Raw genomic sequence first — 6,139 nt, 5'->3', positions numbered from 1 at the left:
TTTTTTTGCAACATTTTCTCATCTGCTTTATACTCATATACTCTCCCACAATAAATACACTAGTGTGTTTAGCAAATACCATTACTTACAATCCTGTCTGTACGTGATATTTATAGTTTTTATCCTCGACATTTGTTGAAGGTCAACAATCCACCATGCCGTCGATGATCCTGTTGGGTTCGTGCTACTACAACTTCCTCCTCCAACATCTTTCCCTATCACACCATCTACTGCTTTGTCAGCTCCCCACACGCCGTAGACAGAACTCTGTGACGCTCGCTTTCCTTGTGCAATGTTATCTACCAGAATGAAAGCAGTATGCATGCATTTCGTAATAATATTTAAATAGTGCTTTTGAATGAATCTTGCTCATCAAATTTATACTTTAAGTAAACAAAGAAAACAAAAACAATGTCCTCAAAAACAAGGTTGTTGATTACCTATTTTTCATAGTGTAAGCTACAATTGTCACGTACTACAAATTGTTAGTAAATTATGTTTAGAGTTTATGAAGAAGGCCCATATACAACTTTAGGTGATACAAAGTAGATGGTCTGTTTGCTAAAGATCATTTGAGAGAGTTTGCCATTGCCAAACACATATGTGAATATACCATTATAAAATATCACACAGACGTATGAGTGTGTCCTTTCACTGTTGATATACACAACGCTTAGCTGGATTTAAAGGGTTGATCTCTCAAAAATGTTATCTCTGTTGTCAAACACGAACTACCGTCTACACCTCATATGTATGAAAGCTGTGACTAACGTCCTGACTAGACATATATAGCAATTATATGTACGATAAGAAATCTGGCTCGGTATCTATCTTGTTACACTGTAGTTGTCATTAATCCGTGAAAGAGTGAAATTTAAACATAAAGTATTATCATCTAAATTAAAGCTGGATACTTATAAGGCTATTTCTAAATACTGATATAGTATACTTCAAATTACTTCTATAGTTCGTTGTGATTATAGCCAATATAAATGGGATATTACTTACATGACGAATAAACAAATTGAGGGAAACCAGCCCAACATCCTATAACAATAAGTTGTAAGATCTCATGTTTGCTCCTGCCAGATGTCATGCTGAAGGTAAAGAATGAAAAGCCGTTGCTCTCGTCAAGCTCCACCCGTATCGACACCAGGAAGTTTACAGAAGGAGATAAGAGAACGATTTGGTAAATGTGTATTAGGGTAGTGATATATGACATACGCACTACACTTTATCACATTTAGATAACTGTGGGTGTCAAAGCATGTGTGACACGATGGTAAAACCAATAAGTTACATGTGTTTAAAATCAATACGAAATAAAAACAATGTATAGCATTAGACAAAAAAAACACCCATTATTATCAAGCTGCATTTTTGTGTCCAATATATTTGTATTGTAAAGTAAATGAAATAGATAGATATCCCACAAATATATAGCAACAAGTAAATGTTTGTCTCATAAAACAGGTATTCGTACGTTGATATCTTATTCTAGGGACATACAAAATACTGAAAGATTAGATTTGATAAAACAATAGTACGGAGGCCTACCGATACCAATCTGGATAAAGTTCTCGTTAAAATGCTTCCGTTATCTAACATGATAGTTACCTCGTTGAAACGTGAAAATGATTTCTTTAAATGCGTTAAACAGTTCTTTTGAAGTGCTTCATTTATCTTGCTTAAATGTCTTCTCAAAGGGAGTAATCATTGAAAGCTACTTGCAAAAGTCTGTTTAAATTGACACTGGTTTTGAGAAAAACGGCGAATATAGAACTTGTTTATATGCGCATGAAGGACGAATCACGGCGATGTTCAGAAGGCGTTTGCAGTAGCATACATAAGATAATACACATTCAAAATGATAATCATATTAGAAAAATGGCACAGATTTGTAAGCAATATATGAGGAACCTTGAGCAAAACAAGTGTTGTACGTAACGAGGAAATTATTTTGTTCAAAATCAGAAACCTCGTGCGTTTCCCGACGGGGCATGTGAGAAACGTCCTTGATCGACTTTAAGCAAATAACTAAGGTTTTAGAAAGCTTCATTTTGAACTACATGTATGGGCAAATACTAAATCAATATCCTGCTTTATTTAACATGCAAATATTACCATATTAAATTACACATACCAGATAAGTAACGCGTTTTATCTAGAAAACTAATAGTTAACTGAACATTTTCCTCGGTAAACGTTGTGTGCTAATAAGAGATTACATCAGAAAATACTGTAGCGCTTTTCTTATACTGCATCACAGGTACTTGTATGAAGGGCAATTTGTACATTTGATAATAGCAAATGCTTTTACATGTATATATTTCTTTTTCATTGACAATTGATCTAATTTGTGTAATGGGATTACTGACCAAATAACCCAGGAAACGCAAATGTGACCTGTTAAGCCCCCGCATTAGCTGTAAGAAAACACACCAAATATCAACAGAAATATTAATTTAATGTCAAACAATCATACGGCCAACTTTTAGTACTGACATCAACAGTTTATAAAGCACGATACTATTGTATATTTCGAGTTCTATATGTCACTTCTTAGTCACTTTACAGAATGCATGGTTCAAACGTTCGATATCGAGTGTAACCACCACAGTCTATCAACTCCACAACATGCTCCATCGGATTCCCACCCGGGCTTATGTCTGGCAACAAGGAAAGAGAAGTCACAGCTTCGCTTTGAAGGTAGATAGTTACTGCCCTTGAACGATGAGGTCTAGCGTTGTCATCCATAAACACAGGCCTTGCTACTAGTGGGTGGTTGTCAACATTGTGGACAATAACTGGTTGTAAGACGTTTCTGATGAACTGATTATCTGTTTGATTTCCTCGTATTCTATCCTAGTGCGATCATGAGCGATATAGCCCAACAATAATTACTGAACCTCAACCGTAAAGGACAGTTGGCGCGATATTTCTCCTTGGGGTATACGCCGTATTTTTCTTACTCCAAACATTCATTCGTCTATCGGTGACTTGATGAAGAAACCAGTTTTTGTCTGAACAATGGATCCCCCGTCAGGTCCTCAAATTCCAACCACGTACAGCTAAACATAAAACCAAACGTAATCTTTAATGTCGGTCTGTTAACATGAGTAGTAGGTTGGCGCAGTGGATAGTGCACTTGCCTTTCATCAAGGCGGTCGTGGTTCGATTTCCCGATCGGACGTGAAAAGGTATGGGGTCACCCGACCGACCACGTGGGTTTGCTCTGGGTAATCCGGTTTCCTCCCACAATAAAATCCCCTGGCGCTAATATCCTGAACAACAAGAGTGATTAGTATAAGCTGTAAAAACTTGTTTCATAATTGTTGTAAAATAAATAAAGTTTTTAAATAACATGGGACGATGAATTGACTTTATTCCGCTGACTTCAAACGGTTCCTTACTGTTCTTGTTGAAAAAACTCTATTGGGTAGCAATTGGCGTTTAAGAGCGATGCCATCCGTCTAACCAAGCGATGCAGTGCCTTGTCTTCACGCTGAGTCGTTACAGGTAGTCTGTCGGAAAGTCTTTCACAAAGTTGGTTGACTGACCAGTCGGCTGATTACTGTATAGTGATAGTCCATCTGACGTACAGCAGATTTGAAGGCTATTCTTGTCGAGTACATGCCGACTATTTACCATCTTTGCGCTTCTGATATTTGCCTGCGTACCATGTTTGTATATATTTTTAAAACACCGGACTTAAATACCCTATTTGAAACGCGGGAATACTGGATTAAGGGTTATGCATTTGAGGCATGGTTCACGTGCTATTTTCGTCAATATCATACCTTACCGTCACAACTGTATGATCACAACTTTTTAAAGGGACATTGTTTTCGTTATAATCAATATTTGCATTCAAACTGAAACTTATAGTAACATATTAGATGTATTTGCATTAAATAGATGTCCAGTTTACCTTGGGGTCTTTGACTGTTTCATTTGTGTATAGAAAAGAAATGATGATCAAATCCAAACAACGTTCCGAAATATGATGTTTGAAATTAACGACTTTTGGCTACAATCGATAGTTTATTTTCTTACCAACACGCAAGAACAAATTCCAGGTACAATGTTTCGGCCAACCTCAGATAATGATTGTCTACCAGCAGAGACTTGTAATATAACCTTGTACGATTATAACGTAATATAATCACAAGGAATACGAGGTAAGGAAACATTTATTCAAACATTTAGTTAATTGTTATAGAAAGCCAAACACATCAACATTTACTGTACAATATGTATGTTTATTTTGTCCATTCAGGTCCCATAGGTGGTGCTATGGTGAAAAAGAATACATAATACAATAATAGACAAGATTAATAACATGTAACATAATCCCACCCGAGGCGTAAACAAAAAACACAATATTTACAATGCAGATTGTTATTTTCAAGCAGCTAATGCGTTGATGAATACATTACAGTGTAAAATTTCCGCGAAATATCATGTAAATGTACCAGACAAATCGAACGAGATAGAAAAATCTAGCATGTGGTGTGACGTGGGATATCTCTGTCTGTGGTGCAAGCAAATTCATTATGGGTCCCAGATAATAATAATAATAAACATGTATATAGCGCTTTATATAATTTGTAAAATTACTGTAAAGCGCTTTACAACATATGGATAATAGTATTAGTTATAATTATTAAATAAAAAAGGCTTACAATTCCCATTATACATTAAGCAAGAAGATAATCAATAAAAGTTGGTATGTACATGGCGTCTGAGCAAAGAGCCTTAAATGCAGACTTGAAGAAGAGATGACATTTGTGATTACTTTCTTTGATCGCAATGAATATTTAAAGCTGTTACTTCTTATTTTCTTATACCAGAAAAATAAACTTACAAATGTAAAATGGTGAAGAAACAACAATGGGTGAATATCGAAGTGTGAACTAAACCATTATTCGAACTCAAAACCGTTGAAATTAGGGCAAACTATAATCAAATGAAAGAGTTACATGCAGCTTCTAGAAAAGTAGCAGGGAATAAGACCAGGTGTTCCGAAAGGGTAAGTGTCTTCTACTTGATCGACGACAGCCGCCATGTAAGTATAAGTCCAATCCAATTGCTACCACGTCTTTACGTTGAGAACTCCAATGAGCATAATGATAAATACTGTAATACTTGGTCATAGATGTGCGAGAGTCTATGAGCCCCCTCATCTCGATTTAGAACTGACCCACTGCAGCCTATCCAGATGGCTTGCTTTATCAGCCGCTAGAACAGATTCCTCTCTCTGTCAAAAACTTTGGAGTTATCACAGTCAATCACATGATGTGTCTGTGTAGCATGGTCTGTGATTGTCGATTTATTTATCTAGGACTCCGACTGTTTCCTTTCTGATCTGGTGAATTTCCCTCCTTCTTGGGTTTCCGTATCTTTCTGGTGTTCACTAAGGCGGATCCCAAATCGCCTTCCAGTCTCTCTAATATACGACGCGTTTGTTCATACGCTGTTATAAACGCAGTCTGCGACGTTTTCTTGAGGTGTTTTATCTTGAGGGTGTACTAGGACATTACGAAGCGTCTTGTGGGGCTTCATAGCTGTTGCTATGCCATGGCCATGATAAAGCTTCTGGATGGTTTTGGATACCCCTTTTGTATACGGGATGACCACTTGACCTTTGGTTTTGTTATTATCCTTAATTGTCCTTTTCATGTTCTTCCCCTTACTTTGACACTGTTTCTGTACCCGTTTTAGGGCCAATTCTGGATATGTATCTAGCGATGTTATTCTGCTCTTTTATTTTGTCCTGTCGTTCTGTGACTATTGTATTGCATCTGTTAAGCAATGTGCGTACGGCGCCTAACTTCTTGTGCAAAGGATGGCGAGATTTGAAGTTCAGGTAACGGTCCGTATGTTTATTTTTTCTATAGTCCAATACAATCACGGTTCTGGTCATCTTTCTTTACCAGAAGAGTATCTAGTAAGGGCATTGTGCCGTTGGTTTCTTTCTAAATTTTTAATGCTTTTTGAGTCAGTGCTTATCAATGTTTTATTCATTTCATTATTAATGATCAATTGTATGGAGGTCACTGGTGTTATCATATTTCTTTCTGAGATATATATATATTTGGAATGATTTTAATATTCAAAGTGCATTAAACTGGCCGTC

This window comes from Mizuhopecten yessoensis, unplaced genomic scaffold (genome assembly GCF_002113885.1).
Source record: "Mizuhopecten yessoensis strain PY_sf001 unplaced genomic scaffold, ASM211388v2 scaffold715271, whole genome shotgun sequence".
In the NCBI taxonomy this organism is placed as follows: Eukaryota; Metazoa; Mollusca; class Bivalvia; order Pectinida; family Pectinidae; genus Mizuhopecten; species Mizuhopecten yessoensis.
This window is presented reverse-complemented; position numbering follows the sequence as displayed.